This window comes from Miniopterus natalensis, chromosome 14, assembly GCF_054644295.1.
Source record: "Miniopterus natalensis isolate mMinNat1 chromosome 14, mMinNat1.hap1, whole genome shotgun sequence".
In the NCBI taxonomy this organism is placed as follows: Eukaryota; Metazoa; Chordata; class Mammalia; order Chiroptera; family Miniopteridae; genus Miniopterus; species Miniopterus natalensis.
Window position 1 is genome coordinate 35408125 of NC_142094.1, and position 10298 is coordinate 35418422.

The following is a 10298-nucleotide window of genomic DNA, read 5'->3' on the forward strand; positions in this document are numbered from 1 at the left end:
CTATACTGAGGATGCCATCAAAGGAAATCTTTGTGTTGGCAGGAATGAAGCTCCCACCCTAAATGCTTCTTGGGGAAATTCCTGGTGAAGTCTCTGAATTAAATTTAATCTTCACCATGAAGAGTTCCTTGATCCTAGCCATTCTTACACTATTACTTCCTCACCCATTCCTCTCTACCTTCAAGGCGAAAGAATCATTCCTGTTTGTTTATTTATTTTTATTGACTTTATTGGGGTGACATTGGTTAATAAAATGAGACAAGTTTCAGGCATACAGTTCTATAATACCTCATCTGTGTATTGTACTGTGTCCACCACTCCAAGGCAAGTCTCCTTCCGTCACCATTTATCCCCCCTTTACCTTCTACCTGTTTAAACTTGGCAGCAACGTAGTGTGACTTTTCTAAGCTCCTAGCCCTTTCCTACCTTACATTTATTACATTGCCATGATTTGTGTCTACCAGAGAGAGACTCCCTGAGTGCAGGGACTTACTTTACCTCTCAGCAAGTCTGAAAGGAGATTTGCACATAGCCAGTACCCCACAAATGGTATCCCACAGATTTTTCCATAGGTGATTTGCATTCTTCATGAGTGAGAAGGAAGACCTTCCTCCTTGTCTTGTTGACTCACCCTCTCCCCATGTACAGAACCAAACAAGAGGCAGAAAAACACTGTGTCAGTTCCTCAAGGCAAGCCTCACTCAGAGCTAAATGAGGAACAGAGTCATCCCTAAACGTCCCGGCTCTTCCCTAATTGTTAGTAGGATGGTGTTCTCCCAAACTGTAGTCATTCACATTCCTCCCTCACATTTGCCATATCTGCATGCCACCCATGATACTGCTATTGAAAAGTCTCAAAATCAATTTGCTTATTTAAATTTAATAAAAAAATTTTCTGAAGCTACTATAAATGGGAGGAAAAAGTATTATTTGGCCCAACTTGAAGATAACCATAAACATTGTAGCAATGAAAAGCAGAAAATTGATAATAAAATACATAGATGCCATTACCAGTCAAGGCACTTGAGTTTTAGAACTGCCTTCTTTTTGTTCAACATGTTCTCTCAATTTGAATGGGAGATTAGCAAGAGCTAGAAACAAAGACATAAACCAAAGTTTGACTTTCTCCTTGGTGCTCTCAGAAGGTTGAAAGAAATTTGACAGTGAGTCTCTGGTTGGATGAATAATGCCCCCCCCCCCCAAAATTTCCATGTCCTAATTCCAGAAAGCTGTGCATGCGTTTCCTTGTATGACAAAAGAGACTTTTCAGATGTAACTAAATTAAGGTGGCTGAGGAACTTGAGATGAGAAGTTTATTCTGGGTTATCTGAGTGGGCCCAATGTAATTACAGGGGCCTTCATAAGAGGGAGGCAAGAAGGTCAAAGTCAGAAAGTATGACAATGAAACAACTAGAAGATGCACCAAGAGACAAGGAATGCAGGCAGTCTCTGGGATCTGGGAAAGGCAAGGAAACAGATTCTCCCAGAAGTCTCCAGAAAGAATGCAGCCCCACCAACACCTTGATCTTAGATTTCTGATCTTCGGAACTGTAAGAGAACAAACATATATGATTTTAAACCACTGAGGTTTTGGTAATTTGTTACAGCAGCCATAGCAAACTAATACAGAGACAAACTCTCAACTATGTGATTCAGTGTTATTTATACCACACCTGTGTGTCAGTGAAAACATTTCATAGCCCCCGTGGTGTACGGCCTACACTTGGGGAAACACTGCCCAATAACCTCCACTAGGTCACCAGGGAAAACGGTAGCCATAGACTAAAGCCATTGCAGAAGAATTTAGGGCTGAGGCAGCGAAGCTGGTTGCTCAGATGACGGCTGATTACAGGGAAGCGCTGTGTGGTCAGTATCCTGCTTCTCCCTCTATATACTTTGACCTCCCTTTATACCGCAGCCTCCGAGCTGAGGACACACCACTCCTGGATCAGCCCTCCTTCAGCAGATGGACTCTGTGCTGAGGTAGGTCATGGCCTGGTTCTTTCTGCTCCTAAACTGCACTGTCTTTCCTTTAAATTAAAACAGGCTTGGGAATGTTTTCTTAAGTTAAAAAAAAACTTCTATTTTGTTTTTGTTCAATTACAAAAGTCAAATCTGTTTATTATAGACAATTTAGAAAATAGAGAGAAACTGACAAAGAAAATGATAAACAATATCACCACACACAAAAAAACACTACTTGGTTAATATTTTGATAGGTTTCTCTCTGGTCTGTTTCTGTTCATGTTTGTTTATGACTTAAAACATTCAATAAATATTAGTTAGTAGTCTTTATAAAATATATTACAAATAGTTTTGCATTACCTCTAATAAATGTCTACAATATATTTGTAATGACGGAATAGTATTCTACTGTAAAGATGAACCAGAATTTATCAAACCATTTCATTCATATGACTTTATACCATTTCCAATTTTTTACTCTGGTCCTTATAAATATTTTTGTTCACTACTGATGCCTCGTAGAAATAAGTTTCTGAATTTATATTTAATTTTTTATACATATTACCAAATTTTCCATCAGAGAGTTTACATTGGAAAAAAAAGGGGGGAACATTTTTAAAGGGAATTAATTGCAAACTTGAGTGAATAAAAAAAAAAAAAAAAGAAATCGGTAACCTTTTTTGGGAAAGAGCAAGAACCTTTTTATTTCATATTTCATATGTTAAGCAAGAGAATACACTTGCCTTTCCCCTTGACTTGATCATTTCTTGGAGAAAAAAGAGGGCAGAAAAAGGTGGTCTGGAAATGGACTAACTTTTTAAAAGGGAAAAAGAGTAGGGACATTTTTCCTAGGGGTGTGAGATGAATGTAGAAACTCTCGTGGTGTCAGTGTTTTCAGGCTGCAGAAAGATGTAGCAGATGGACATTCCTCGTTACGGAAAATGTGAAAGGTCTGTTTCCGTCTTGGCCTATTTCAGAAAAGGTGTCGGGTAACACCCAGCCAGCAATAGGTTTGATGGTTTAATCAGTAAAGACAATCACACATGCAACCTAAGATCATTTCTGCTTTGGCTGTCCGCGCAGATTGTTGGGCGGGAAACTCCAAATAACTCGCTTGCTAAGTGCTAGCAGGGCAAGGCCCGTGGCAGCCGCGCCCCTGCCGCCCTGCCCGCCGTGCCGCCCTGAGCGCGGCCTGGCGCCAGGGTCGCCTACACTTTAGTATTCCAGCTGAAACCGGAGGTAGACGTTTCCAAGGACTCGGCTTTATTTTCAGTTTTCTCCACCCCCAGCCTACAAGCTGATGTTAATCCTAACAACAAGGACGGCAACAGTAAATGGCAACGGCACATGGAGAAGCTTCTAGGGCCAGGCACACATGATACCGAGGCTTCACAGCAATGCTGCAAGGGAGAGCTATTTATTAGTAGTAATAATAATATATGTAAGGAAAACAGAAAAGTGTCCAAGGGCCCACAGCTGGGGAGAGGCACAGTTGGCACTGGAGCCCGGGTCCGTCACATCTGCTGTTCTCTGTTGCCTCTTGTAGGTGGGACTCCACACTAGGTGTCACCTGTGGCTTGAAGTTTCACTGTATTTTCAGGCTCTATAACTAAACCTACGTACCTTCGTGCTTGCCCCTTTAATGGCCCTGGGAAAATTTTTTAAAGAAACAATGATACCTAGAGTCTTTTATGATCCTGAATTATTCCAGCTTTTATTAGGTATATTACAGATTCGAAAGAGCAGAAAAAAATGTTTTTGTCCCATATCTTTGAGGACGTTGTTTTAACATCGTTTATAAAGTTTCTGGATTTTTTGTTGCTTGGTTTGATCTATTTTGTTTGGTGTGAATTAATGTGATTAAGAATAAGCTGCGTATCCCCTGCTGGAAAGATATACCAGGCACATTGCAGACAATCAAATAAACAGCTCAGGGCAGGAATCCTTGGGGAGAATCTTCTGGAAATAATAGGCCGTACGTCAATATCAGTGACAGGGCTAGGAAGGTGACCTGCTGCTATGCTCTGGAAATGGAGAGAATCACAAAAGCAAGAATGCATGGGAAGGAGAAGCCACCTCTGAATACGGAGACACTTGCCATTTAATTCTTTTAAAGGGAGAGGGTGGCTGTCGCTAGGGTGTCCCCTGAATGCTAATGAGGTGAGAGAGGGCCCTCTCTCCTGAGCCTACATTTTCTTTCCTCTTTTTATTCCACACCGGCCCTGGTCGCCTAAGCCCCCAGCATGCTGCAACTGATCTTAAATATTTGGGCAAGTTGTTTCGCTCTCCTGGGTCTGTTTTTTTCTTTTTTATTACCGTTGGCATACCATATTATATTAGTTTCAGGTGTACAACATAGTAATTAGGCATTTATATAACTTACAAAATGATCCCCCTGATAAGCCTAGAGCCCATCTGACACCGTACATAGCTATTAAATATTATTGACTGTGTTCCCTATGCTGTACTTTATATCCCTGTGACTATCTGTAACTACCAATTTGGGATTCTCAATCCCTTCCCCCTTTACCCCATTCCCAGCCCCCTGCCATTTGGCAACCATCAAAAATTCTCTGTACCTATAGTTTGTTTCCCTTCTGTTTGTTCACTTATTTTGTTTTAAAAATTCACATAGAAGTAAAATCGTGTGTTATTTGCCCTTCTCTGTCTGACTTATTTCACTCAGCATAATACCCTGTAGGTTCATCCATGTTGTTGCAAATGGCAAGATTGTACTTTTTTGAGGCTGAGCAGTATTCCATTGTATATATGGACCACTTCTTTATCCATTCATCTGTCAATGGACAATTCCTTTGTTTCCATACCTTGGCTATTGTAAATAATGCTGCAGTGAACATAGGGGCGCATATGTCTTTTTGAATGAGTATTTTGGATTTCTCAAATAAAGATAGCTGGGCCTGTTTTATGCATAAAACAAACCAGCTGATCTGCCAGATCTTTGTCATCCTCAACAGGCTATCCTCTTATAAATTCAATCACTTTCAAAATCAAGGTTGAAAATCCATACACTTCTGCACCCTCCCAACCAGGCAAATTCCAGTCTCTGCCCCTTTCATGTCTTCGGTGAGCCTCCCATGGCTTAGTTCCCCTCGCCCTTCATAAAGGTTTTTGCACTTCATGCTGCTCCCTGCCTGGCCCCAAGCCCTAAATTTGAATCCATCTAAGCCTGACTCTCCCCTCAAGTGCTCCAGGGCTAAAGTAATCCCCAGCCATTTCTCCACCATACCCATCAAAATTTTCAAAATCTCAGAGTAACAACATAAGTAGATATTTTCTAATTTTTTAAAAGGACCCAGATATAATGTTAGAGGTGAGAGAGATTACAGAAACCATCTCACTTAGTTATTTAAAAACATTTTTAGAAGCAAAAAATATTTTCAAAAAAATATTACACAGGGCTCCAAAAAGAAAAAATAAATCAGTAGTAGATGGCTAGTATATATTTATCATACCCAATAATTTATAACCTTCACCCATTATAAAGCTACTTTGGTGATTTCTCAGAATTAGAATTAGAAAAGATTACAAGCCACAGTACTCTGGTTGCATTAGTCTTGGCTGACACATCAGTGCTCTATTTTGTTTAGCTACGTGATATGATGAAATTTGCACAGAAAAGTAGTTGAAGTCATAATTGTTTTTGAACAACTTCATTTCTCTTCAATTATACAAAACAGCAGAGGAGGTTTCACTCTATGGTCCTAGCACAAGTTAATGGATATATAGTCACTGATGTGATATTTGATATACAACACATATATACATTTGAGATCACATGTGTAGCAAGATTAATTAAATAGGTGAAATTATATTTGAAAATAAGAAACCAGGCTTTCACAAAACACTGTTTGAAAACTATCAATCTAGTTCCAATTGAATTTGATACATTCCAAGGCCTAGAAGGGGAAAGTGACCTCCTACGGTCATTCAAGTTGCTACCAAGGGACACCAGGCCCTAACTTCAACTCCAGTGCTCTTTCAGCTTCTCTTGAATGCCTCATTAACCAAGACACTTTGTTTTTTGTTTTTGTTTATTTGCTTTTTATTAATGGAGCTTCAGGCCTTATGACAAGACAAAGCAAAAAATTTTTTCGTAATTAGGGGAAGAAAGATGTTTGGGAGCAAAGGAATTGACTTAGGTAGCTCCTAAATTACTTATCTACCTTCCTGGATAAGTTAATCCTACATCTGATTGCTATCAGGTTTATTTATCTGCATAAATTTACTCACATGTCTTAGATCACTTTAATTTCAATACTTATACTTCTGCTGGTTTACAACAGGTTGAAAAACGCTAAGACAACTCCTTTCCCTAATGCTATTTCTCAATTTGTCCTAAGCCTGCAATACCAGCCCAGACCCTCTGCTCCAGAAACCATGAACCAGTTAGGCTGCAGAGGAGCTGAGAGTCAATACTCAATCCAGGTCTATTTGGAGACAGAGGCAACCCTGATGCCCTAATCTTCCTATATTTGTGTAAACACACATGAAAAAATATCGTTCCTTTGGCCACCATCCCATTTCCAGCCATGTTTCAAGTCACCCAGATGACAGCTGGACTGCATACAGATGTCACTATTTCCCCAGGATTAGAAGGCACCTCAGAGACAGACACTCCGATTTCTGCTCCTCTTTATCTTTCACCAGAATGTGCTCTACGAGGAACTATGTCTAGCTAGCACTCTGATTTTTTTTTTTTTTGAACTAATTCTTTTATGCAAATATCTTTCTTCAAGATTTGCAAACCTACTCTACTTTGTCAATTCATTTCAAATTTTCTTTCATTCTTGGCACATTCTTTGGGAAACTGTTTTGATGATAACTATAATGAACCTGTTAAAAACTGAAACGTTGGGAATGTCAAGATTGAAAGATTCCAAAATAACCTTTTTTTTTTCCTAACTGTGAAATGTACTTAGGAAAACTATTTTGCTGTCATTGAAGCAATTATGGAAGTTCAGGTCCTTTACTGCTGTTCTTATGCCTCTGGACTGAGTGACCTGGATGCTATCATCTCAATAAATTATAGAAAGTTTTATTTATCAGAGTATTTGAAAAATGCCTTATGGATGGCATTAGGTGATTCACGGTGTTTTCCACTTGGCATAATGCAGACCAAATCCATGGGATCTGATTCTCTAGGCTTTGTTATATTTGTTTGTTAAACGCAGCCCATATTTATAATACTTAATGGATGTTTAAGTCCAGTTTGAGATGAAAGAAAACTGGGTGAACGTAAACCATCATTAGCAGTTGTAGAAATGAGTAACCCCTGTAGTTTCTCCTTATACAATTTTAAAACTTCAAACAGGTTGTGGTTATTATGAATCATCATTTTACATTTTTTATGCTGGTGGGTTACAGGGATAGCTTTAACCCTTAAAAAACAGTTTTATTTCACTGTCTGGGACCAAATTCCTCTCTGTGGAAGGAGATGGAATAATTTGCCTCACAGGGATTAGAGCTTCTCTCCCTGCAGGTAGGATGTCTGTGGTCTTGTTACAGTCAGTGCTTTGGAAAAAACCACACAATTAGTATATGTATTTGTTGTCCAGAGGATCAATGTGTCCTACAGACGATGAGAATAAAATATTGCATTTGTGGAGAAAGGGAGTATCTCATGGAAATGATAATGAATAAAGATCACATTTTTTCTCACCTGGAAAACAGACAGCTACTAAATCAATGATGACAAGCTTTTATGCCAAACAACTTTTGAAGAATTTAACTGTTACAAAAAGTCAATAATTTTAAATGCTGATTTTAAAAAGAACATGTTCATATACCTTTTCTACAGAGCAGTTGTTTTTTTAAATATATTCATCTACTGTGATGACTGTAAGCCGAGATTTATCAACCTCAGCATTATTGGTATTTTGGGTCAGTGAATTCTTTCAGGGGCAGTCTGCACTGTGCATCGTATGTAGGATGTTTAGCAGCACCCCTGGCCTCTGCCACTAGAGTTCAGTAGCATGCCTTAGTGGTGACAACCAAAAATGCCTCTGCACATTGTCAAAAGTTCCCTGGAAGACAAAATCACTTCCAGTTAAGAAGCTGCTCGAGAAAAATCATGTAAGCTTTCACGGGCTTCAGGGCTTTGTAACATAGGATGAAAGAGGAAAGGCGGCATTCATAACAGTCAAATCAGAAAAGACTATATAAGTGACACTGGCAAAACTAAATAACTGCTTAGAAAAACTAATCCAGATTCAATACGGATCCGTATTGAAAAAATAAATTTTAAATGGTCCAGAGTTTTAAATTTAAAAAATTTAAGAAAATATAGGATATATTTTTTAACCTTGGAGTAAAGAAAATCTATCTAAAAGAATCAGAAAACAAATATGGAAATTTCAAGAGACTTAACTTCATAACATTTTTTTTTAATCCTCACCTGAGGATATTTTTTTTTATTGCTTTTCAGAGAGAGTGGAAAGGAGAGAGGGAGAGAGAGAGAGAGAAACATTGATGTGAGAGAGACACATGGATTGGTGGCCTCCTGCAGGTGCCCTGACCCGGGCTGGGGACTGAGCCTGTAACTGAGGTATGTGCCCTTGGCCAGAATCAAACCCGGGACCCTTCAGTCCATGGACCAAGGCTCTATCCACTGAGCCAAACCTGATAGGGAACTCCATAACATTTTAACACTTCTTTTAAAAATATATAGATATAGATATTTTATATATATATGTGTGTATATATATATATTTATATATATATTTTATATATATATGTGTGTGTGTGTTTATTGATTTAGGGAAAGAGAGAGAGAGAGAGAGAAACATTGATGTGAAAGAGAAACATCAATTGGTTGCCTCCTGTAGGGGCCCCTGCTGGGGATTGAACTCACAGCCTAGATGTGTCTCCTGACCAGGAATCAAACCCACAACCTTTTGGTGGACAGAACAATGCTCCAACCAACTGATGTAGGACAGAACTCATTTTTTGAAAATATAAACAAAATTGATGAAACTTTAACTAGACTAAGAAAAAAAGAGAGATGGCTCAAATAAAATCAGAAATTAAAGAGGACACATTACAACTGATACTGCAGAAATGTAAAGAAACTACTATGGACTATTCTATTTCAACAAATTTGATAACCAAATTGAATTCTCTCCCAGTTTCAGGGTTTTTTGTTTTACTTTTTTTTTTTTTAACTCTTGTGTTTTTTTGTGTTTTTTAAAAATATTTCATTTGTCCTCTTTTGTCTGTTGTAATTTTTATAGTTTTTACACTATAATAGATAAATTTTTAGAAATATCTGAAGTTAATGAAACAGTACTGTATATTCTTGAATTTTCAAGAATTTCCATGGCAAGTTTAGGATATGAATATTTTATGTTTTTAGAAATTAACACCTCAAAAAAGTATACCTTCTATAATCCCAGAAACCTCAATGTTGTGCAATTGTTATTTTAAAATCTTGTCTTTTCCCCCTTTCCTAAGCTTAAAGGCAAGTACATTCTGTTATCTTGTTTTGCAATAATGTTCAAAATATTCCTCAAACTTCTAAATTTTTAAATTTAACTAAATTTGTTTTAGGAAAGTCCAAAGCATTAGGCAAGAGAGGCCATTCATATGGGAAAGCCACTAGAACAGTTTGGTTGGGCCTGCAAATTGGGTGGGGCAGGGTCTCTGGCAATATGAGCCCCTTGGTGGAGACTCAGGTATGGTGTCCACCTGCTGGCTCTATGGTGGGGAAGGGGGTGTCTCAGAAAAGGAACAAAATGGCCTCTTACAACACTATTCTCTGGCAGAAACCTGCCCCTCCCAGCTCTTGCCGTGATCCCAGACAATTAAGTTCCTCCCTGTATGTCGCTGGTTTCTTTCAAGCCACTGTCCCAGGGCTGGAGCTCAGAGGGAGTGAGTCTGAGTAAGTCCACACCCTGATCCTTCAGTGGGAACTGCCTGGGATTCCAGCAGCTCTCTGTCTATCTCAGGCTCAATCCCTGCTGGTTTTTATAGCAAGAAGCTGTGGGGACTTCTCCTCCTGGCCCTGGAACCCTGGGCTGGGGAGCCTAGTGTGGGGCTGGGTCCCCTTGCTCCTCAGGGGGGACCTCTGCAGGCCAGATATCCCTCCTGATTTTTGTCTGCTACAGCTGGGTGTGGGGTAAGCCTGTTCCTCATCTCTGCCCTTCCTACCAGTCTTGATGTGGCTTTTTTAAATCCCTAGTTGTAGAATTTCCAGTTAGATTTCAGGTCGTTTTGAATGATGGTTGTTCTGTAAGTTAGTTGTAATTTTAATGTGAAAAACTATTTTAAATTTTAAATCCAGGAGAGAACTTTTAAAGAGACAATTCAGAGATTGA